This window comes from Lissotriton vulgaris, chromosome 5, assembly GCF_964263255.1.
Source record: "Lissotriton vulgaris chromosome 5, aLisVul1.2, whole genome shotgun sequence".
In the NCBI taxonomy this organism is placed as follows: Eukaryota; Metazoa; Chordata; class Amphibia; order Caudata; family Salamandridae; genus Lissotriton; species Lissotriton vulgaris.
In genome coordinates, this window is record NC_141693.1 from 986,387,900 (window position 1) to 986,414,166 (window position 26,267).

Below are 26,267 nucleotides of genomic sequence, written 5' to 3' on the forward strand. Positions count from 1 at the left end.
GCTTTTTAAGTGTTATTTTGTCTTATACAACTGGTGAAACTACAAGGACCAGAATCCTTAGCATAACATGTGACAGGAAATCACTGATTTTTGAAAAAAATGTGCATAAATGTTTATGGGTGGGGCAAACCCGGTGATCGTGAGCAAGGTGGAGGGACACCGAAACGCGTAGATCAATACGCTATTTGCCCTTTGTGGATTTATGAAATAAAAGGATTGCTGTTTAAAATCCCAGCTGGTTGTGCGACCCGTTGTTTCCCCTTCGGGGAATAGTTGTGGAGAAATTAAGCGGCATGGTTCTGCCGCAGGATAACGCACATGTGTGAGCGCTGCATAACTCCCGAACAGGAACCGTTGTGGAGGTTGATATATATATATTTTTTTTTTTTTCGAGGGCAGCAGAGGAAACACACATTTCAATCTCCACTGCTGTGTACCTTTGACTGCGCCTTAATTCACACATGTGCCTAGAACTGATACATTACTCACTGTGTGCTGTGCATGAAAACCCACTCAGGAATATGGTTCCAGGAGGAAATAGTAACTATTCATGCTTTATGGTTCTTACTAAATGCCTTAAAGTACATATGAGTTCCGGAGTAGTGTGCTACTCGTAAAAAAATTGCTTCAACACCCCATCAAGGGTAACAAGCGCTATATAAATGCAGACCTTTTTCCCTCTTCTATCCCTCCGCTACCGTTCTCAATCCAAATAACTGATTAATATCCACCACTCAAATTACTTTCATATTTCACTATACTAATTCATCACTAATCCTTATGGGTTACGGAGTAGCGCGCTACTCACCAAGAAGGTGCTTCAACGCCTCGTCAGGGGTAGAAGCGCTAGATAAATGCAATTACAATACAATTACAATATTGTTCTGTGCTTGTACAACAGTAATTCGTTATTGGCCTGCTTCTCCTATCTTCCGTCCCTGCATAGCAGTGTCTATGAATAGTAGAGCAGGTATGCTGCCAGTCGTCCAGAACACAGGAGAAGAGCCCGAGCATGCGCACGCTGGCTTTAATGGATACCATCTGGCAGTAATGTTGCACTTTCTGGCAGGAATTGCTCCAACTGGAGAGTTTGTCAAATAGCTCAAGTCTTCATATTACCACGAGTCCTTTTTTCCTTTTTCTTTTTTATTCTTTTAACGCGTTCGCATACTATTCACAACTGCGCTGGAAAGAGTGTACGTGTGCACATTGAATACAGGCGAGCTACCTGACAAGAAAGAAAACATTTTCTGTTGGAACACGCTGAGGCGTGGTGTACTCTCCCAAATTTACATGACCACGCCCCTTTAAGTTAAACACGCCTTTTCCTATTCGAGCATGCGCAGAAGTCGCAGGAATTCCCTATTCTGTCAGGATAAGCACTCGCTGGCAGAGGCGTAGCGCATCAGCACGGAGAGCGCCGGGATTGGGGGGCTCTCTGGGGGCATGGCAGCTCGCAAGCTGGGGCGGGAGGCGCAGTCTGCGGCGGACCCTCGGGAGGGTGAAGCTGGTTTTGCAGCGACTAAACCACAAGGGGGCACTAGGTAAGACACGTCTGTATTTATGTCACTGGCATTGCATAGCGCGCATTCCTCCATTGGTACGGCCTCGTAGCGCTAGCGGCTGCCTTGGCCACCTTTCCAAGAAGAGTTGGAGTTTTCCGCCCCGATGGAGCGGTCGCGGTTTGATTCCGTCTCCGGTGTAAGATCATCATTGGAAGGCTGGGGCCCTCCTGTTCGTATGCAAGACTCTGACAAGTGATGGAAAAGGCTAAAAAGTTCTCCGGGAATCTACAAATTTAGCGCTGGTGGGCGTCATACAGGGGGCGGAGTCGGAAGGGGGCAAAGTCAGTGAAAGCCATCCTACCGCCGCTTGTAAACATGGATACCTTCTGTTTGAAACAGGATAATATAGGCTTAAAAGCGTGAATACCAAAGAGCATTTGAATAATTTTTTATTTCCTTTGCCGCAGGGACAGTGTTTCCAACTAGAAATGCTGTAAAGCTGTGTTTTATTTTCAAAGAGGTCGCAAACATTGTTCTCATAACTCAGAGTGTTAAGGAACCTGTTGTGTAAACATTAGGACTCAGTGCATTATAGTGACTGGTAAGAAACCTGTAGTAATTAATGCACCTGCTGCAGAGATCTGCATGCTATTGTTATATTGGCTTGCATCACCACAAAATACTTTAACGGAGTGCTTTAAATGGGCAGGTGCTGTCCGGTACTGAGTACCAACACTTCCCGAATTTGTTTCCATACACAGCACTACCCTACAGCTCTTGCTAAATGTAGTCTGCTAGTTCCATTTTTTTATTTACAGAAAGTTAGTGCAGTGGGTTAATGGGGTTGTTGCGGGGACCCTTGTATACTTTGCCAGTTTGCACAGGTATTATTATAGGTGGGTGGAGTATGTGTTGAATGAAAACGCCTGATTGTAATTTGCGGGGCCACTTTGTTTGATGTTTGAACCTTTGCTGGTTTAACTCAATCTTTCTTACTTACAAGGTTGATAAATTGCTTACCATTAAGTAGAGTAGTAAGTGACACCTATTATTATGTAGCAAAAATAATTATGATTAAATTGTGTGCTGTGTAAGTTGTTATTATCTGTGTAATTACACTCTTTCACCTGCATTCCATGGATAAATTAAAAGCATGCATAGACCTAAATACCTTTCATATGTGGAGCTTAATAAAGTAAATTCTGCTCATATACAGTGGCAAGTCAGCTTAGTGAGTTAGATATATTAAAGGCGATGGTGCACAGTCTAGACTTTTGGGGAGACTGTAAGGCAGGTCATCTATACTACTATTATAAAAAGAGAACTGGGAACCTTCGAGGCGGGTAAACTCGGGAACCACAGCGCCAATCAGCACACCTAATACATCATTGGAAACATCAGGGTAAGCAGATGGACATAGGCTAAATACCATAAAAAAATATACCTTAGAAGGGCAAAGTACGTTCTTTCACAAAGAAGTCCCTTGGAAGTAGCTCCATGTCTGTGGTGGGCGTGTGTGTTTTATGCGTGTTGACATCACAATCACGGGTCCGCCATTTTAGTAAAGTAGTAAAGTGGTCGGCGAGGAGCCAAGAGCGGACAGGAGCGTGGCCAGAAGCGGGCAGGACAGGAGCGCCGAACCGACAGCCTCCGGAGTCCGACATGCCAAGAGCGGACAGGAGCGTGGGCAGAAGCGGCGGACAGGAGCGTGGCCAGAAGCGGGCAGGACAGGAGCGTGGCCAGAAGCGGGCAGGACAGGAGCGTGGGCAGAAGCGGCAGACAGGAGCGTGGGCAGAAGCGGCAAACAGGAGGGTGGCCAGAAGAAGCGGGCAGGACAGGAGCGTGGCCAGAAGCGGGCAGGACAGGAGCGTGGGCAGAAGCGGCAGACAGGAGCGTGGGCAGAAGCGGCAGACAGGAGGGTGGCCAGAAGCGGCGGACAGGAGCGTGGTCAGAAGCGGGCAGGACAGGAGCGCCAAACCGACAGCCTCCGGAGTCCAACATGCCAAGAGCGGACAGGAGCGTGGGCAGAAGCGGCCAGGAGCAAGGAAATGGGAGCAAGGAAACAACACCCTGCGCACGTGATGCTGGTGAGTACGCTCTGCTGCTCCCGCTGCTGGCCGCTCTGCTGCGCGTCTCCTGCAGCGGTGCTGCCCCCAGCCCCCTTCTGCCCCGGACAACGCCGGGCCGGGCTGCTGGTATATTTATATTATATTATATTATATTATATATTTTTTTACATTTACTTGTTGAGTATGACCAGAGTGTGAAAAGAGGATCCCCGATCAAGGGGTTTATTAAGACATCAAGAGCTACACACTCTTGAAGTATCTCACACCCTCCAGGGTCCTTATGACAAATAGGGCAGTCTGCCCCGGTCTGCTTCCAGCGCGCTTTTAAATGGGTACTGAGGATGAAGACTAGGATTATGCGCCATGTGTACACTGAGTGTGCTTTTTCCAGTTCAGATGCAATCTTGGTACATGCACATGTACTGGGAACAGCACATTAGAGGTTGCTTAAAGTCGCTCATCCGCCTTACACTGCTGATCACAACTGTCCTGCATTTCAATGTTTTTCTGATAAAATATTGAGAGATGCAAATATTGGAATGTCAAGAATATTGTGTGACAGAATACAAAAGCAAGAATATATATTATTTGTTTTGGTCTTTTATAACTTACCCCTTTTTAGGTTGAAACCTACTAGACAGCACAGCTGTCTGGTTTGCTAACGACATCTGAGGGACATTCGATAATCTTTTCTGGGAATGCATTCCACCTGTTCTTTACCATTGACTTTTTGTAACTCACATTTGCTTGCTTTTTACTTGCTGGCTGTATTTGTTTTAGGCTGTCCAGCTAGAATTCATCCCTTCCCATGCCTAACCCTATTTACCGCATTCATCCACCAGTGCTCGATTTCTGTAAACAAGCCTTTAAACCGTGTTCTTATCTTGTCACATTTGCTGTGCGTTCAAAGACAGAGTTCGCCTAAGGCGCTGTCTTCCTGGGAACTAAGGGCCCCATTGCGACCCCCACCGTTACGGGAAACGGGACAAACCGCCAGAGGTGCGGCGGTTTGGCCAGGACAATTTTGATGCACCCACCACACTGGCGGGCGCATCCTCGACTTTAACATTGCAGCGGGCGATGCTGTAAGCAGCACCCGCCGCAATGTTAAAGTCCATGTTGTGCATTGCCATGCACAACGTGACAGGCACCACACGGTGCCTGCCACCTTGTGCATGGCAATAAAGGGGGGTACCATAGGTACCCCCCAGTGCAGTCACCCACTCCCCAACCCCCCCGGGCCCGCAATGGGCCCCCAAAGTAATTTCCTGCAAGCCTTTCAATGGCGGAGTCTCCGCCATGGAAAGGCATTTCCACCGCAGGCATCATAATATGGATGGCGGTGCCTGCAAGCCACCGCCACCATATTATGGCCTTTTTCCACCCGTCCGGAATTCGTAACGATTGCCGACTGGCGGAAAAGCAGTCGACGGTCTTTCCGTCCGCCGCGGTACCCCTCACCATACTAATATGGCGAGTGTAACACAGGAACAGATGGTGGGCGGATCGCCACCGCCGGGCCGGGGGCAGCGATCCGCCCACCATACTAATAGGCCCCTGGTGATTACTTTTTTCTCTCTGACTTCTAAGTGAGAGGGTTTATGTGACTATCATGCTGGCTCAGAGGAGTGCTTGAGGAAGGCTGTGCAATATATATATATTTTTTCTAGCACACAATAAAATGTAAATGTCTGTAAATTAACTGTGCAGATAGTTCAGATTTGGAAAAGCCCAAATGAATGACATTTTTTGATAATTCTGGAGTGTGGGGAACAAAATATTTTAAAACGATCAAAACAAATCAATATGCTAGGTAATGACATTTCCACACATTAGCGTTTGTGCGTTGTATACTTTTACAGTAAAACTGTATGTCTGAGCAAATGTAATGGTGATTTCAATTGAAGATGTGTTGTCTGTAATGGGAGTGTGCTACCACACCATGCATATTCCAATCTGTACCACTCCACTCTATGCCACTTCACCCTATGCTTCACTGCTCTACACCACTCTACTCTGCTAATGCACCCTACCCCACACTACTCTACTATGCACCAAAGCACTCTACACTCTGTGCCACTCCACTCTATGCAATTCCACTCAGTTCCACTCCACTGTATGCCACTGTACTCTGCACCGTGTGCCACTGCACTCTTTGCTGATGCACTCTACTCTGTACCACTCCACTCTATCCCAATCCACTCTTCACCACTTTAAGTTACTCTGCGCCACTTTACTCTCCTGTGCACCACTCTATGCCATTTCACTTTATTACACCCTTCCTCTCTACGCCATTCCACTCCCTCCACCACACTCCATCACACTCTTCACCACTCTACACCACTCCAATGTATTCCATTCAACTCTGCTCTACCCCACTCCTTGGCACTCCATAACACTCCTCCCCATTCAACTCTCCTTTATCCCACTCATTTTTAACCATTCTGAACAGCAGCCAGACCGGTGTACAACATGGCTAAAATGCAGTTGTAAATAGTATAGTTTGTTAACTATTTAGTTAAGTTTTATTATTTTTAGTGGTATATTGTTTTTGTTTAGTGTGTCCGTTTTTCTGATTTGGTAGTGAATTTTAAGAGTTTTTGGGGCGTGTAGAATTTTAGGGGAGTAGTGTTGGAGTTATTTTAAATTTATTATTTAATTGATTATCATTTTTATAAGTTTTATTATGATAGATAATGTAAATCTTTTTCCGTTAAAGATAATTTTGACAATATGATAATCATTTATTTTGACTTGTCATTTGAACGATTGTGTTAATTATTTGTTTTTTTAAAATTGGCAAATTGTATTATTTTTAAGGTTTCTTGGTTAATGAATCATTTTATAGCTTTATATTTTCAAATAATGTGTATTTAATTTGTTTTTTTGTTGAACTTGTAGGTTAACACGATGGGGAGTATTTTAAATGTTTTAATAATATTTTTAATGAATGTAATTTTAAAATATTTAATGTATACCTTTTTTAGCTTCATTTTGTATTTTTAGTTTTTAATAATCTATATTGTTCAAGACCTATTAATAATTTGTTTATGGAAATAAATATAACGTATTATGTATTAATTTAGGATATGGAAAATTAAATCTGAGCTTTCTAGATTTGAATAAGTTCCTTAATGTTGCTTATGCTGGCTTAGGACTACTTGTTCTCACCCCTCCAAAGTCCAACACTTTCTTTAGTGTTGCTTACATCAGAGTGGGAATAGTAAATCTAACCCCTCCAAAGATCAACACTTTCCCTACAGTTGCTTTTGTTGGAGTTCAGATGGTAATTCTAATCCCACCAACTATCTATACTTCCCCCTACTGTTGCTCAGGTTGGAGTGGGAATGGTAAGTCTAAACCCTCCAACTTCCATCACCTTTGCTACTGTTGCTCAATTTGGAATGGGAGTACAAATTTTACCCCTCCAAGGCAAACATTTTCTTTCTTATGTCCAATTCAAACCTTCCCAGAAGTGCGCCTGGAAAGTTGTGCCTGTTACAGGCTTCCAGGTGTATTCTGGGAAAGTTATGTGGCTTTTTAGATTGGACTTGTCAGCACAGATTTTTGGCTGACCTATTGTTACTAGCTCTTTAAAATATACGTATAGTGGCCTTTGGCTTCAACTAGGATATTTCTGTCTCACTTTGTACTGTTGGGTTTGCAATGTAATATTCCACCTTCTAAGTAGAATTTGCTTTGTAATGCATGATGGACTATTTTACATCTCAAAACTACAGTGAATCATGACACTTTCAATTCTGCATTTCACAACAGCATTCTATAAATAAAATGTGGCGTTATTATGTTAGTGTTTTCAGTGCAACAGTAGTGCAAAAGGAGAAAGTAGCCTCCTGTGCAAATGCACTTATGCCAGCAGAGTGATCCTGTTTCCCCTAGAAGGGAAAAAATCTTTACTTACACCCCAACCAAATCTGGGGGTCATCCGTTCCCCTTTCTATCTTGGAAGAGAAGTTACTCCAGCCATTTGCTGAACTAAATCTCAATTTCTAGAGTGGAAAGGGGACGAGATGAGTTTGAGAATGCCCACACATGGACCTGTTTGTAGGTGCTCACAAACGTCCAAGGCAGACCAGGCATTGACATACCTACTTCCCATCTCCTGGGTGGGATTTATGGGTGCTGATTTCTCCCAAGCCTTGCAGAGAAATCGGCATTCCTAATTGCACATACACTTGCCAGGAATACCTATGTAAATGTTCAACAGGAAAAAAAAGAACATAAAGAACATTTGTTTGTAACCATACATTTACACCCTAGTTGACCTTTTGACTTGTGCCTGGTGTGTAAAGGACAGATGATCTTAGAAGTACAGGTTGGTGGCATGATCATGTTCAGGGATGATGAAAACAAGCCTGCTGCCATTTTCGTTTATAACTCTAGCACTCTGAGATTTTTAGTTTTTCCTATTCAATTATTGTTTTGATTTGTGGGTCAGAGGTTGCTAAAGATTCAGTATGAAGCCTGGATCCGATGATGCGTAAGATGGTAGATTCTCTGATCTTATGAGAGGAGTGCATCTTTTTTGCTTTGTGCTAGCATCATGCTATAACATTTGTGTGTGAGTCAATGGTCCCCCAGCAGGGATGTTTTTGGGAGTGCCTAGGATAGAAATGGAAAATATTGCGTTCCGTGGAATTTTGCATCTAATATTTTGGGATAATTAGTGCAGTCTTACTCACATTTTTCTTGAGAGTAACAAAAAGAAAATCGAAGTTTAAAACTCTCTAAGATTAGTTACAGCTGACTAAACGGACCCTAGGCACTGCGGTGAAGCAATTTTCTGTCTAAGAACCTCCAGGAACTTCTTCAATCTCAAAACATCAAATAAGTGGCAGTCGTTTTTCTGTTAATATTCTGGCTCTGTTGAGTGCTACCCACAAATAATAATTTCAAATAGCAGTATGTTTTAGGAATTTTGAAGATCGTATCTTGCATGTTCAGTGAAAAGATTCCCCCCCATTACATGGCATCATATGCATATCGGAGCTTATCACATGCAGGTTATAAAATGTTGAGCTTGGTAGACAATCCACCTGGTTTTGGAGTGTGTGACCGGCAGAACACATGTTTAAATCTGGACACATCCTTGTGAGATTGATAAAAGCAATGCCAATGAGAATGGAAATAAAACTCTCGATTAATCACACTGTGAAGAAGCTATGTTGTGGGAGACAAAAACATTGTTGTAAGCATCCAGCACTGATCAGTCCTCATGGCAATCTGATGTGGATTTGGGGGTCTTTTGGGGGACCACCCAAAGGTGCAGGGTCACCCTATAGTCCACGGGTCCGAAATACAAACTGAGACCAACACTGGAGCTCGGAGAGAAAGGATATTTATTACAATCTCATGAGAGAGAAAGCATCAACAACAGACACCCATAGCTGACTGAGGAGGCACTTCTTATATACCCTTCATCCCCGCCCCCATGTGTACAGTAAAGAAAGAACACCATGATTATGCAAAAGGGGGGATGTGTACAGTAAACAATGAACACCATAATTATACAAAGGGAGACAATGAACACCATCATTATAGGTCAATCTGATAAGTTAGCAGATGGTCACTGTTGGGCCCCTGCAGGGCATAGGTGAAAAGCATGTTTAAAGCAGGTTTATTCAACAGATAGAGGTCAATCTGATAAGTCCGCAGATATAATAATAATAATCTTGATGCTGCTATTATCAGTTGTTTATATATTGGGTAACCTAATATGTTTTGGAACTAATATCTTAAATACTGTAATAATATTATTATTATTATTATTTCTTTTTTCTTTTTTGTGCATTATTGCAGTTTTTGTAATATTGCTGTGTTTTTTTTTTTTTTTTTTTTGTCTAGGGTTGTCTCTTGGATACTGTAAATTTTTTCTAATATATGTCTAAGTATGAAGAAATTAATGTACCAATGTATATAACATTTTTTTTTTCACCTACGGCTTGTAATAAAAAAAAATAAAAAAATAAAATAAAAAGTCCGCAGATGGTAGTTGTTGGGCCCCTGCAAGGCATAGTGCACAAGGTGAAGATGATAAGCATCTGGGAAACTCCCTCTCCGACTGGTTGAGCATGTGTTGGTCAGTTTGTGGTCAGGCCAGAGCACACACAGGGTATGTATGTCCTTGCAGGAATGAGGCAAGTCAAGAGTGAAGCCCCAGAGTGTTTGTGATACAGAGAGTAGGTCAGTAATGAAGGGTGAAGTGCAAAATGGCAGAGCGAATAGCAAGATAACAGACATACTTTTCCACAGACGACAAAATGGCTGAGCGAGTGTTAAGATAAAGAATACATTTTCCACAGTCCCTTTTGTTGGCCGGAGCAAAGCTGAAAGTCTTGAGACATTGTTCCAATCGTTGGTACGTGTGGCTAGTGTGATTAGTTGGAAGACTGTCTTATCTTCTGTTGTACTTTTACTCTTTTTAAAAGTTTCCTGAATAATGCAGAGCCTCAGTGGTCATACCTGTAAACAGAAAAAGTAACCGTTGGTGTCTGTCTTCAAGTAACTTGAGAGGTTACTAGCACTTCTATTACTTGGGCACTTTCAATATGAAGAAAACAAAAGTGATGAAGAAGGTAAAGATTTCTGTTGTCACAACTTGTAGACTGAGGGGCTGGGGCGTTGATATTTCCAGACGTTCTTTAGGTGACGTATCCTTGGGGCCTGCTTACATACTCTTCCTTTCTCTGCTGTGTGGAGCACGTGCAACCCTTCAGGATGAGCTTGGGATACCATTCTCACTTGGTAGTTTCTGTGGAACACATGTAGTTTCTGTGTAGCTCCTAGCCCCTTGCGCAACCTCTCAATCACATGTGAGATGAACGCCAGTCCATTGTCAGAACCAAAAAAACATAGGTACTTTAAAGCGCAGTATGAATTCTTTCAGTAGGCATTTGGCAATCATTTGTACATTGCAGTTCTTGGATCGGTGTACCTCAGTCTGTGTGCTGAACATGCACACAATAACCAACACATACTTGTAGTTTGAGTAGGGGGCATGCTGAGGAAGTCCATTTAATGTGGGGAAGAGAAGTGGCTTGGGGCAGTGGAAGTACTCTTTCCAATTTAAACTTTGTACCAACAGTTGGGAAAACAGTCTGATCATTCCATCACGTCCTACAAGTGATGAACCATGAAAACGTCGGGCCATGGGAGCAAGCATTATCGTTGGTAAACATATCTTTCCGTTTGGGCCTATCCATATTCCTTTTCTGTTTGCATACATCCTCCCCTGTTCCCTTCTTCCTTTTCTTCCACCGAGCCCTTTCAATAATATACTTGGGGTCATAGTACATATCATCATCTTTGATCTTTATAACATGATATCTTGTGTAATAGAAGCAACCTGAATGATTGTGTACTCACAACCAAGATACAAAGTCCTCGGAGGAGGTGGGTGCAGCACATTTTACAATTGAAACTTTGGTAGCAACAGGCCTCACAATAGTTGTGCTATTAATGGTGCATGCCGTATTTGTTGGCTTAACCCCTTGACTGCGGGGCTGTTTCCCCCGCTGTGCTTGGGGGCGGGGGCGCACAGCGCCCCCTGCTCATGACTAGGTCAGCTCGTCATGAGCCACGATGCTCGTGTGCTCATGACGAGCTGAGCTCTTCATGACCACACCCGTTTGTATGGAACGCTCGTACAGCAGGGCAATTAGCCCAGCGTGCGAGCGTTCCAGCGGTCATGACAAGCTCAGCTGACCTCGTCATGAGCATAGGAGGGGTTAAAAAGAAATCCATTATCTCCAAAAGCAAAAGAAGGATTAAAACATTGTACTATAGCTTGTCCCAACAGCAAATACAGTTGAAAATCTGTCATTGTAACACCTCTGGGAATCAAAATACTTGTAGTTGTGAAACTGTGCCAATCCTTTATACCTTGTAATCCAATTGCAAATACTTTTAAAGAGTGCATCTGTATACTGAAAGACATATTAAATCTATACTCACTGTATCCCAAAACAGTATAATATGAAGCACAGTTATTCGATGCACACTGTCCTTCTGTATTTACATATGCTCATATTCTCATTACTAAACCTCAATAAATAAATGTATTCCTACTATATATTATTGTAAATTGTTGTGTCTTGTAAAGCGCACTGCTACCCGCAGGCCTCGTAGCGCTATAGACCGCTGGGGAACCCGTCCTGGCTTTCCCTGTGAGATAGTCCCTCCTGGGGGTCTCCAAGGTGAAACCAGGCATCCCCGGCGTTTGTGTGGGGCCGTTGTGGAGATGAGGCAAGCTAATGCCCAGAGTTGCCGAGTGTGATCCCTGGTCGGAGTAGGCACCGATGCGAGAATTATCAGTCCGCTGACCCTGGTCCAAGACCCTGCCGCGTCGGGAATCGAACCCTGGTCCCGGGCCGTTCTCTGCTCTCGGGTCTGCCGCCTCTAACCAGTGAGCCACACCTCTCCACTATACTCCACTGTAGTCCCTGGTGAATGCACTGCATTTAGAATGCATTTTAGCACATTCCACCTAACAATGTAATTTGTTACAACAATATTCTCTTCAACTCTGAAGAATCTAGAAATAAAAACATTAATATACATACACATCATTTCTTTTAGATAGATATATAAAATAGTACTTGAACAGGGATGCCAGAAAATCCCACAGATGTATGAAATTTACCTGAGAGGGGAGACCTAGGCAAGGGATTATGAACTAGAGGTACGAGTAGCACCGGTATGCACCAGGAACTCATGTCCCCCCTCCCCCAGTGGTACAGTAACATAGGGGCCAGCTTTATTAACTGGTATCATGAACCGTCTTCTGCCCTTCCTAGACTGCCCTAAGGAGGGTATTCAAAGCTATTATAATCAAATGTCAGTAGTCTGCATTGTAAAAGCTTCTGTCTGTATGTATGCTTATAGTGCGGAAATCTTTGCTACTATATTTTGATTCTTAGATTCTCTCATAGAATCCAAGGCCAAGCAAATACGCCTTGGCAAAAGTTGTTTGTCAATACAATGAATTACCCCTTCCTCTCGCCACCGTTGCTTGACCCTGTAAATTAGGATATTCATTCTTTCAATGACCCTACCTGTAAGCAGTAGGCACACTCATTTTGGCCTAATCCTCCACTAAGTTGCTGTGCCGGATCCAGTGAAGGTTGACCAGCCCCTGTTCGATTGTCCTCCTCCTCTTCTGCATGTTTCCCATTCATTTCTGTCTTCCCCTATAAAAACCTGTTGCAATAACAAGGATTTTCTTTGTTCAATTTTAAATAACTTTAATAATAAGAATACGTCTAATGAGAACAACCCTGTGCAACATGGCCTGTAAAAGACAATGCTAATTGTACTTTTTCATGTTAACTGTGTTTTTATAGTGCTTAGCATCTAGGCACTATAAAACTGTACGGGGTCAGAACTCTGGCCCAGAGGGTTGTAGAGACATCTGGTTTTCACGGTTTGTCCTAGTTTTATGTGTAATATTATACTCTTGGGTGTAATAAAGTGCTTTTCTTTCATAAAAAGTAAAGCACTGACTGGACATTGAATTCATCAGCTGGCAGTACAGTGTGCGCCTTATTCTGAATGTCTAACCGCACCTCGCCTCTTTGAGTAAGCCTTGGACTGCCATGTCTTGCTATCCTAAGAGTCAAAACGAGTAGGGAACACTCCAGTTGATGCAATTGGAGCATAGTGACTCCTGAGTGCCCTGGTCTCCAGAAAGTTTGTTCGAACAGGCTGTGAACCTGGGGCTGAAGGCACCTTCACGAAACAAAGGGCTCAATTGAATGGGCTAGCATTTACACATATCCCTGTTAGAGCACCATGTTTCGCGCATCCTGGGCAAGGGGTGCGTCAGGCTGTTGACTAGCTGGACCTTGTGGTGGTTGACTTGGTAATAGTTATTACTTACCAAGTAGTTATTATATACCAAGTAGTTACCAAATTATTACTATTCCTGTCCCATCTGGGAAGGAATAGTAATAATTCAAAACTATCCTATCACAAATATTTTAGTAAAACAAAGCCTACTGTAGGAGTGCACTGTCATTACAGATAGCCTATTCTCCATTGAAATGGCCACTAAAGGCGCTGGTACTCCTCGATCTCTCCGACGCATTTGACACGGTGGACCACACCATCTTATTGTCCCGTGTCAAGGCGGCTGGAATTGAGGGATCAGCCCTGGTCTGGCTTTCCTCCTTCCTGAGGGACCGCACCCAGGCGGTCCGGCTAGGAGACTTCACGACCACCCCACTCCCCGTCACCTGTGGTGTTCCCCAGGGCTCCTCTCTTTCCCCCTTACTGTTCAACCTTTATATCGTTCCTCTTATTTTCGCACTTCAGCAGCTGGAGGTCACCGTGTACAATTATGCGGATGACCTCCAGCTCATCTTTGACCTATCCTCCTCTCCCCTCTCTATCTCTAACTTTCAGTCTACTATGACATTCATCAGGGACTGGATGAACCACAACCATCTCAAGTTGAACACGGATAAAACCGAGCTGGTTCTCACCGGTGGTTCTTCCAGTCCCTGGAACTCTCTCTTCTGGCCCTCCTCCCTTGGTCCCGCCCCCACTCCTTCAACTACGGTCAAAACACTGGGGGTTAAAATGAACAACCAGCTCACCCTCCATTCACAAATCAGCTCTGTAGTCTCCTCCTGCTTCCTCACCCTTCGAACCATCCGCACTGTCTCCCGCTTTTTTCCCCTCAGGCACTCAAGTTGATCATGGCCGCACTGGTGATATCGCGGCTGGACTATGCCAATGCCCTTTACATCGGCATCCCAGCATACAGCCTGCGGAGACTCCAGATGGTCCAGAACCAGACGGCCCGGTTGGTCTACGGTCTCTCACGTTATCACCACTCCACACCCCTCCTCAGGGAGCTTCACTGGCTCCCTGTTAAGGAACGTTCCCTTTTTAAGACCGGCTGCATGGTTTTCCAGGCCCGCCAAGGCACTGCCCCTGCCTTCATTTCCTCGCTAATAAAAGAATACGTCCCCACCAGAGAGCTTCGCTCTTCTTCCAAGTCTCTCCTCCAAATCCCACGTTTCAAACGTAAAAAGTGGGGTGGGACCAACTTTTCTACCTTGGCTCCCACTTTCTGGAACTCCCTCCCCGACCACCTTCGTTCTGCCACTCATTATCTTTCTTTCCGCAAAGACCTAAAAACGTTCCTTTTCAAACAGGCCTTCTCCGTGTAACTTCCCCTTCTTCTCTACGACAGGTTTTATTTTGCCTCTGTTGCCGAACCCTCTACTAGCGCCAAGAAACCGTACGGTGCACGCTGCGCTCTATAAATGTTTTAAATTGAAATTAAAGGTTTCCCACTAACGTGTAGTTTTATTGATAAAGAGTGCACACACAATATTTGGAAATAGGCATTCAGCAAGAATACCTAAAAGTCTAAAAGTTGCACATCACCAAGCAAACCATTCGAATTTGATCTGATCCAATAAAAAATGTATGTGTATATATATATATATATATATATATATATATATATATATATATATATATAGGCCGAAACGTTATGCTGGCGAAGGTGCTATTAAACTAACAAAGTCACCTGAACTCTGGGTCTTCGTGTTCTTTGCTGTGTTGGTGTTCCAGTGATTGCAGACCTGGCCGATAGTTTTGGAACTTTGAACATTTGTTAGCCGGTTGAGTGCTTCTCCGGCGTTACAAGACCCCTCCTCTGCAAGCGGCTGAACAGCAGGAAGCTGTGACCCCTGGTGACCCAGAGGTCGTTTACTGCTACCGGCATCTGAAATCGGACTAGGCGCGGTGGGACGGCTGTCTCAGACCGTGCCCGACGCCCGTTGCAGCTCTGCGTGGGAAGGAAAGCCTGGTGGAGGAGTTTTTTTTCGTGTTCGGCGGTTCTTTACATTTGTTGCCAGACTCCGTCGGACAGTGAGTACGCAAGATTGCGTTAGTAAATATCATTGAAGCACGATGCCAGCAGGCGCTCGTAGAGGGAGGGAGGTGGCAGCCCTCGATGTGTTAGACAACTCCCCGACTGGGGGGGTCGGGTGTGGCAGCTACCATGGAACCGGACTCAAATGCAGGCTCCTGTGCCCGTGACAAATTTAAACAGTTGGAAAAACTCACGAAACGTGAGCAGTCCAAGTGGTGGGAGCATCGCTCCCTGAGCCGATACTTGGAAGTTAATCGCATTCATCGGGGGCTGAGGGTCATGCTGTCCCCCAGCTATGAACAACCTGACCCGAGATGCTCAGAGAATGGACTGAGGGTAATTTTGATTCCTCTCGGAAGTTGGTGGAGATCCTAATTCGATATGCTGAATCTGACCGCAGAAAAATCCAAGTCCAAATTGAAGAGCTGAACAATGAACTAGAAAATTTGGGTGCAGATGTGGCTACAGAATGCACTAAACTCAGAGAGGAGATGCTGGTGCGGGTACAAAAGGAGGAAGATACCATCATTAAGAGAAAACAATATAAGTTCCAAAGATATAAGATTTCCTCTGGAGGGGCGCATATTCACCTTTGCGCGCAAATATGACGCCATTAAAGCAGCCAAACCCAGAATATCCCAAATGATCCCCAATGTACAAAATGCACCACAGACAAGATCACCAGAAAGTTCCTCTAATGCAGAGTTGAGCTCTAACATGGATAGTGGTTCAGACTCCGATGCAGGCAGAAGCGGAGCACGATTGGGGTTTACCCGGTTTATCCTGGCACAGGAACTGGACGGTGTACGGCAGGACAGGCGAGACACTCTACGCCCCAGGGTACAGCCAAAGTCAAAAGCCACAACACCAGGCGGAGAGAGTGGCGGCAAGCCAATGCAAGGCGCGAAACCAAAGAGAAGAAATCAAAACAGGCAGTGGAACAAAAAGTAACTGGTTTGTCAACAGCTTATAATTTTGGTCTCTCAGTAATAAATCTTACCCCGACGAAGCTATCTGATTTAGAATTGCACATTTTGTCGATGGGCTTGTCTTTTTGCCCACCGAGCGACTTCAATTACGGTGGAACGCGAATAGACTTATTTAAATTTACGCGCAAATTGAAGTTAAGAAAACATTTTATCAATAGCAAGTCACGTAGGGGGTTTGAGAGAATTGAGAATACAACAACAAGTTTGGGATTGGCAGCAAACGATGTGCCACTAATGCAGGACATGGATGCATTGAGATTAGAACAATCAGTCTCACAGAGTGTGCAGGATATACCAACCACTCATCTAAGCAGCCAAACAACTTTCAAACCACATTCCACCTTTACGCCACTAATGTTATATGATAATATCGACATTTTTCATGAGGCAGCTACTAAGGAGATGAAGGGCCTGTATGAAAAGACGCTTAAAATCAGAAAACACAAACACAGGCAAAACCAGAAATATACTGATCTCGTCAACAAAATCCAAAAAGATGGCAACATGATTGTACGTCAATCGGACAAAGGCGGCAACGTCGTATTGTGGCCAAGAAGCCTGTACATGGAGGAAGCACTCCATCAGCTAAATGATACCAACTGCTACAAACATTGTGATGTAGGGGTGGTCAGAAAAGCTCAATCTGACTTTTATTCCTAAAATACACTTAATAAGCCAGTTAACCAATCAAATTTTTTTTTTTTAAAACATTCATTTAGACACTTATTTAAACATTTATTCTTCCATTGACCTTTACATATACATATATAAAACATATTTCTTTTTCAGAAAGGCACACATTCACTGGATGGTGTCATCAGTGATGTCATGAGTGATGTCACTGACCATGTCATGAGTGATGTAATATGTGACGTCATCAGCAGTGCATTACACGCTCAAGTTATAGTGAGTCCAACTAACTATAACGTGGAATTTCAATGGTTTTATGTCAGTAAAATTTCCAGCTAACTATAACTGGTGTGAAACCTATGGTTTTTTCAGTGAATTTAATAAGTTTTTTAAATGCTAATTCCTAACTATAACGGATGTGAAACCTATGGTTTTTTCAGTGAATTTCATAGGTTTTTTAAATGCTAATTCCTAACTATAACTGGTGTGAAACCTATGGTTTTTTGAGTGAATTTCATAGGTTTTGTTAATGCTAATTCCTAACTATATAAGGCCCCAAACCTATATTTTTTTCTTTGAATTTAAAAATGTTGTTAATAGCAAATGTCTATAGCTATAAAATGTAATATCTTTGCAAAAGAATGAATCCTATATTTTATTTGTATTTAAATCGTAGTCTTTTGAAGCGCCCCAGGGTGCGCTCTGGAGAGCGTCCCGTTAGCGCTTTTTCCGCGAACGAAAACATCATTGTGACGTATTGCGTAGCTGCGTCCACGTGATACGCACGGCGTAAGCGCACCGGGAAGCACTCGCGCGAATACGATCGCGCAACGTAAACATGTGACGCGCTTATGCGACGCGCCCGGGGACGTGTCGCGTAAGCGCGTCGATCATGTGACCTGAAAATAACACTTTTTATTGGTGCAGAACAGTTTTGGTTTCATAATGATGAAATCCCTGGTCTTGTGATCTGAAAAAATTACTTCTCAATGGTTCAGGCCTTTTTTTTTTCCAAATGATGAAAGACCCCACCTTTTTTCCTTATTCTGACTTTGTCCTTTGACTTAGCAAGACCTGTTTTCCAATCTTTGAGGTATATTTTGTACTTTGAAATGGCTTCAATAGCAGCAGCAGCAGCAGCTGGAGCATCTGCACCACCACCACCACCACCGCCTCCTCCTCCTCCTCCTCCTCCTCTTCCTCCTCTTCCTCTTCGGACAACAACAGATGCCCCAAAAAACCAAAATCTTCAATACCTCTGTCATTCTTCTTTCCCCATGGTCCGCTCCCCGGTGCGCGTACTGGGCGCCCCCCGCGCCAATCAAAAAAATATATATTTTGCACCGCGGGACCCTTTTATAGCCCCCACATCAAACCTAGGGGGTCAGGGGGGTCTACCCTGCCCCCTTATGGTCATTTCCCCCCTTTTTTTCCACCTCTTGTGTCTCTATCCTACCGAGACACAAGATGGCGGCCGGTCCGGACTGTTTCGAATGTTTACAGACACCCGAGAGCCAATCAGGTTTCCGTGCGCAGCTCGTGTGTCGCGCCAGGTGCGCGGCCATAGATATATATATTTTTTTGAACCTAAATTACTCAAAATCCACTGGAGCACATATCTTGAGACAAAGCAAAGGCACATCGGGCTACCAGTCCCTACAATTTTGCCAAGTTTGGTGGAAATCCATTCAGCCGTTCGGGCTAAAAGTGAGTTTGACCGCCCTATGGAAATTAACATGGGGAAAACACATTTTGGGACCCCCCTTTTATCTCTGCCCCCGCTTGACGAATCCCCCCCAAACTTTCAAGGAAGGACCGGAGCTCCGCGAGGCAAATTTGAGGAAATTTTCAGGCAGATTCGTCAACCGGCGCCAAAGTTATTCCAAATTAGAATTTTGAGATTTTGCATTGAAAAAAATCCTAACTATAACTACCTTCTAGCGACCGCCAGTAGGTAATATATATACTGATATAAACCACATACCCCTATATAAACACCGTGATAGGTAATGACATTTGAGAAGATCCCTAATAATCATGCCATATTGACAATTTATTTCTAAATGAAGGGTGCATGTAAATAATAAAATACAATACCAATGTTTGAGAATGTTATGTGAAATCAACAAACAATGCTCAAAGGTTATTATGTTGAATATGTTTTCCACGAATGATACAATGTAGTCTGTCTTCTATGGCACCTGAAAATGAATCACATGTTTATTTAAAACCTGCTTTCACTTCACTGACGGTACTCGTGACCAAGAGACAGGGTCTCGAAACGCGTCGAGTGAGCTTTGCTTTTTTGAAAAAATAAAATCACTGCTAATGCATTTGGAGTCCGTGGTGGTTGTTTCCAAGGAGTTTGGATCGAAGACAACGCTGTGTACTTATAATTTTTTTTTCTTCTCGATACCAATTTACAAAAGTGTGTCTTCATAATTGATGATGCATATTTGAAATGTTTGAACCGTTCACTTACTAGCTATTTCAGTTCTGTGTTGGAGAAAAAGAAAGAAACCTGGCATCTTACAGCCTTTCATTTCACATGTTTTGCACAGTACAATCACAACGCAGATTACTTTACAAAATCCTTTCATTTTAGTCACAGAAACAAACTGACTTTTGACCTATGTTTCTGAAAGCTGAGCAAATGTTGCAAGATAACAATATTTAAAAGCATTGTTATTTCTTATTCAGTTTGCTGAGTAAGCAGAAAACCCGTTGTCACCTCGCTATGGTAATCCCTAAAATAGCTCGTCCATATTAAATCTTGCTCGACGTTGTGAGTGGACTTTTTTCTTTTTCTTTTCTTTTCAAGCCCTGCTAAAGTGGTGCATGTTCTTCCCATTTTGGAAAGCTTTCCCATTTATCTACCTTCTTTTTCCTTAAAAAAACGTAAATACTGTATTTTTGTTTAAATCTAAGGAGCCGTCCAGCAGCCACTCAAATCTTCATTGTCCTTTGTATTTTTTATATAAAAAACCTATTCCAAAGATTCACTCCAAATTTCACCTACATCCTCCAATTTGAGGTGGGGAGTGGAGCAATTTGTCCAAATACGGACTTCCAAAACAACATAACAATGAGAAATGCATTTCCTTTGTTTACTCATTGTCCCCTAAAATTGGAGACCCTTAATAAATGAGAAAACTAATTATCCCAGTCTCCAATCTCCCAAAATGACAAGTGTCTCTGATCCATTCAATTACACAAGCATGCATTTAGAGCAACCTCACCAAGTGAATGTTTGGGCGTCCGTCTCTCCGCTTTTTGGACAAACGTGTCAATCTGCAATCAACCCGGTTCGAGACCAGAGAGAGATGGGGTGGAGCTGTAAGGTCGGGACGCACGTCTGGACTGGGAGGTTGTTGTCCGTTACCGTCGGGGAGTTGTTGTCCGTCAGCGGCAAGTAGAGGGGGAGGTACGTGATATGTTGGTGGCGGGGGGGTATGAGTAATCTGTCCTCATGGGGGTCTGACTGTGCTAAAGGGGGTTTATCGCATAGGATACTGGCCAGAGGCATTTAGCCGGTGTTCTCTATCTAGACAATCAATATTTTAAGCCACCTTTTCTTGTTGTAATTCCGCTAATTTTTGTTTCTCTGATTTCCATACTGCCTTCTGGGATCGAGCCTAAGCTCTCCTCCCCCTTTCTAAAATTTCCTTCTTCCATAACCCCAAGGAATCAAACATGGATTGTCTAGATCTGGGCTTATTCAATTGGGCTTCTACTGCCTCTATTTTCTGAGGGTCAAAAAGAGCCATATTTTGGCCAGGTATTATCCCTATCCTTTGACGTGTATTTGTTCCATAATGTGCTGTACATTATGGGAGAAATACTGTATTTTATGTACATTTCTTTATTCGGGGTACCCTCCGAACTTTCTTCCAAAACATCGGACTGAGATATACAGCAGCATATCCCTACAAATTTACTACACACGGGCATGTTTACAATATTAAAAAACATCTCTACAAGTTTCTAGGCCGGACAAAAAGTCCACATTACCCAATTAACTTCACTATTTGCAAAGAGTGAACAAAAGCCAGACAACTAAAACCAAACAAACTAAAGGTATCGCCAACCGGCGATCCTACCAAAATCCTTTGTCTCGTTCTCCAGGCGGTCTCTTTACTGCAAAGCTCATCCAAGACTATCGGGGGCCCCAGTCAGGACCTGCACCACTTGCAGGGGTCTCTTCAGATGCAGTGAAGGTCAGGTGGTGGCTACAAAGACGAGGGTCTATTTGCATAGGTAAACCCCACCACCGTCCGTTCAAACTTCGTTGGGAACCCTCGATCAGACAGCCGCGTCACTGATGGGCCTGACGTTTGGGCGCCAATTGTGGATTTGGGGGTCTTTTGGGGGACCACCCAAAGGTGCAGGGTCAACCTATAGTCCACGGGTCCGAAATACAAACTGAGACAAACACTGGAGCACAGAGAGAAAGGATATTTATTACAATCTCATGAGAGAGGAAGCATCAACAACAGACATCCATAGCTGTCTGAGGAGGAAGTCTGCCAAGCACTTTGGTTCCACGTCTTATATACCCTTCATCCCCACCCCCACGTGTACAGTAAAGAAAGAACACCATGATTATGCAAAAGGGGGGACGTGTACAGTAAAACAATGAACACCATAATTATAAATAAATAGGTCCATCTGGTAAGTTAGCAGATGGTCACTGTTGGGCATAGGTGAAAAGCATGTTTAAAGCATATTTATACAACAGATATAGGGCATAGTGCACAATGTGAAGACGGTATGCATCTGGGAAACTCCCTGTCCGACTGGTTGAGATGTGTTGGTCAGTTTGTGGTCAGGCCAGAGCACAAACAAGGTGTGTATGTCCTTGCAGGAATGAGGCAAGTCAAGAATGAAGCCCCAGAGCATTTGTGATACAGAGAGAAGGTCCGTAATGAAGGGCGAAGCGTCGAACGTTCAGCGCCCAGTGCTGAACGTTCGAATAACGGGTGCGGCCCCGTCGGCCAACGGTCGTGCGCAGCACTGGCAAGGTAGTGCTCGTGATGACCGTTGGCCGACTGCAGCACTTAAAGGGTTAATGTTGGCTGTGACTGCTTCCATGTAGAAGCTGTTCTCCCACTTATATTTTAAATTCCTTCTTCTGTACTTTTGGAAGCTGAACTTTGTGGTGGGGAAGAGCTCTAAAGAAGATGTAATCAAGAGATGAACCTAGACCTTAACTCTGAATTCTCCAACTTGTGCCATTAAGATGGAGTGGGTCATAAATCTCCTGGCATGCGAAGTTTCACAAACATTTAAGCGATTGGTGTATTTCAAGGTTTTCAACAATCTCCTGAATCTTTTTATTAACATTATTAATTTAGATGACTGTGAGTGTGAACTTTGCAGGGTTTATATAACAAGCATGATTCCACTGGGGCTGCATTTTTTAGGTCTCGTAGCGAAAACACAGCGCGTCAGCGCTGTGTCTCACCAGAGATCTTTTGTTGCCGACTGTGCTTCCCAGGAGACAGTGCCGGCCGCGCGCATCACCTTGGAGGCGATTTGAAACTGGAACGCGCGCTGTGGCCAGGCGCTGTCTCCTGGGAAGCTCAAGCACCACACACGCATGCGCATACACACAGACACACACACAAGCGCCCACGCACGCACATACATACATACAGAGACACCCCCCCTCACACATACACACACGCGCGCACACACACACAAGTGCACCGAGGCCCCCCTCCCCCGCCGTCACCTTCGCACACATACATACACACACGAGCATACACACACAAGTGCACCAAGCCCCCCCCAGCCTTTTGGAACTTACCTGGCCAATGTCGGGGACTCTGCTCTCAGCACGCGGCGCCCAACCTCCTGCTGGCGCGGCCCCGGGGCTCTACACCGCTGAGCCGCTCACAGGAGTCCCGGGCCGCGAGACGCATTGACTCCGCCTGCCTCCTCTTCCGGTCTGGACGTGGCCCCGCCCCCGTCACAGGCGACCGTGCCTGACTTCCGGGGCGGCCGCGGCGGGATTCCGGGGGCACTTTAATAGCAGCCTTGTAGTATCGTAGCAATTATACACGAACAGAGGAAGTGATTTTTATATACATGTTTATTTAAAAGTATAAGTAATGAGCTTGCGGGGAAGGAAGCAGATGTCGTGAGGAAAGTCGCAGCATTCCTCATACAGTGACACTGACGTCATTTAAGTAGGAAACCAACATTCTAAATGACGTGTGGCCAACAGCCAATAAGAACTGGACTCCCGCAATGAGAACTAGACCTACAACATCTCCCTTTCTTAAATGAACAAAAATACATCAATGCATGGTCCTCCAAGTGCTGGGAACTATGGGAAAAGTGCACGACCTAGATCGGATGCTAAGACACATCGATGAACCACGGGGTTTGGGGTTAAAAGGCAAAGAGGTGGTGGAGGTAATACAGATGTCACCAAAAGTGTTAGATCCTAAGACAACATTTGAAAAGTGAATTGCACTGCTATTATCTAACCATTTACAGTCTTCACCTTATACTTCAGCTGTTGATTGAAGATAATATTATCTGAGATGCTCACATTAACAACCATTGAATGGGTGTGGGTATACGGAAAGGAATATGTAGGTACAGTGAATAACACACGGACACCACCACTGCCATGCACACACAGACACCACCACTGCCATGCACACACAGACACCACCACTGCCATGCACACACGGACACCACCACTGCAATGCACACAGACACCACCACTGCCATGCACACACAGACACCACCATTGCCATGCACCACATCACTCAGGGGCACCGCCACATCACTCAGGGGCACCGCCACATCACTCTGGGGGCACCACCACATCACTCTGGGGGCACCACCACATCACTCGGGGACACCACCACATCACTCGGGGACACCACCACATCACTCAGGGACACCACCACATCACTCAGGGACACCACCACATCACTCAGGGACACCACCACATCACTCGGGGACACCACCACATCACTCGGGGACACCACCACATCACTCTGGGGACACCACCACATCACTCGGGAACACCGCCACATCACTCGGGGACACCACCACATCACTTGGGGACACCACCACATCACTCGGGGACACCACCACATCACTCGGGGACACCACCACATCACTCGGGGACACCACCACATCACTCGGGGACACCACCACATCACTCGGGGACACCACCACATCACTCGGGGACACCACCACATCACTCGGGGACACCACCACATCACTCTGGGGACACCACCACATCACTCGGGAACACCGCCACATCACTCGGGGACACCACCACATCACTTGGGGACACCACCACATCACTCGGGGACACCACCACATCACTCGGGGACACCACCACTTCACTCTGGGACACCGCCACTTCACTCAGGGGCACCGCCACATCACTCAGGGGCAACCACCACATCACTCAGGGGGCACCACCACATCACTCAGGGACACCACCACATCACTCAAGGACACCACCACATCACTCAAGGACACCACCACATCACTCTGGGGACACCACCACATCACTCAGGGACACCGCCACATCACTCGGGTACACCGCCACATCACTTGGGGACACCACCACACCACTTGGGGACACCACCACTTCACTCGTGGACACCACCACATCACTCGGGGACACCACCACATCACTCGTGGACACCACCACATCACTCGGGGACACCACCACATCACTCGGGGACACCACCACATCACTCGGGGACACCACCACATCACTCGGGGACACCACCACATCACTCGGGGACACCACCACATCACTCGGGGACACCACCACACCACTCTGGGTCACCACCACATCACTCAGTGACACCACTCGTCACTCGGGGACACCACCACATCACTCGGGGGCATCACTCGGGGACACCACCACATCACTCGGGACACCACCACATCACTCGGGGACACGACCCACTTCACCCTTCCACCAACTCAATTACAATAACTTTTATTTAAGTATTAAAAAAATGAAAATCAATTGTTATTTGTAATATCAATACATCTAAGTCATGTAAATACAACTCATATTGCATTACAAATGCTATATGTGTCACATTTGCAAATGTTACAGCTATTGGCATTGTCATACACAATGCCAATAACTCAAACTTTAATGCTGCGAGACCTATTGCATTGTAAATGCTTGTTTATGATATGTTGCCAAAACCTTTTAGAAACCTTTTACTCATGTATGGTACGGAAAAGGATGGACAGATTATTTATAGGCTTGTATGATGATGCATTATTTAACAGTCGAAATCTCTGCTGGTCCTCAATGATATTTGCTATCTTTTCCTTTTCATGATGTTGGGAGTCTTTAACTGTTATTACAGTTGGATCTTTTTTAATTTATGGAAGCTGCTATAGTTCTGAAGGACTTAATTGGTCTTTGTTATCCATTGTTAACATGTTTTTAGTGAAAACACCTCTATCAAGAGTTGAAATTTATGTGTAAATTTAGTGATTCAGAAGATATTACATACTTATTCAGTGGTTTTTACTGACTTTTTAAGAAATGTGTAAAGATTTTATGAGTTTTCTTTCAGGTCTTGTCTGAGACAGCGCAAGTTTAAATAAAATCTTAAAAACGACTTTAACCCCACGCATTGCTGTTGGCTTCATCGTCACTCTTGTTGCCTTTCTTCTCATTGGCTCATGCCTGTCGCCTTCACTTCCTATCTGTGTGTTTGTCCATTTGATGGAGCTTGGACCAACTACTGATTAAAGTCTTTATTGATGTCGTGCTGCTGCGGCTGGCGCTTGAGATACTTTTTTTAGTTCTTCCTCTGTAACACTTGTTTTGCATGATGTTTATTGATACCACTTGTCTAAAAACAGAACACAAGAAAATTGTCCTTTAATGAAACAATTGAGCTGCGTATTTCATTATTTTGTAAAGCACCAATATCCCACCTTTAATCTAATTTCCAGACCTTGAATGTCTTTGTTAAATAATTACATAAATTCAGACCAGAGGTTAATCAGTTAGGAACTCTATGACTTTGCGTCCTCTGGGGTGGCTATATTTTCTTTTTATTCATTGTATTGCTTATGCTTATTGTTCTTATGGTTGTTATGGGCATGTTTCAGGGACTTATGAGATTTCAGTTTATGATACTTGTCCTAACAC

The 26,267-nt window shown here is 44.4% G+C and overlaps 1 protein-coding gene across 1 annotated transcript in view; it reads left to right on the forward strand.

The window, feature by feature from the left end:
• The first annotated feature begins 1,364 nt into the window (after window positions 1–1,364).
• The window catches only part of DNMBP (dynamin binding protein), a 583,091-nt gene continuing 558,188 nt past the window's right edge, over window positions 1,365–26,267 (forward strand). The window contains exon 1 of the mRNA XM_086922586.1: window positions 1,365–1,544. The gene's annotated coding sequence lies outside the window, so the exon portion shown is untranslated. The remainder of the gene's footprint in view (window positions 1,545–26,267) is intronic.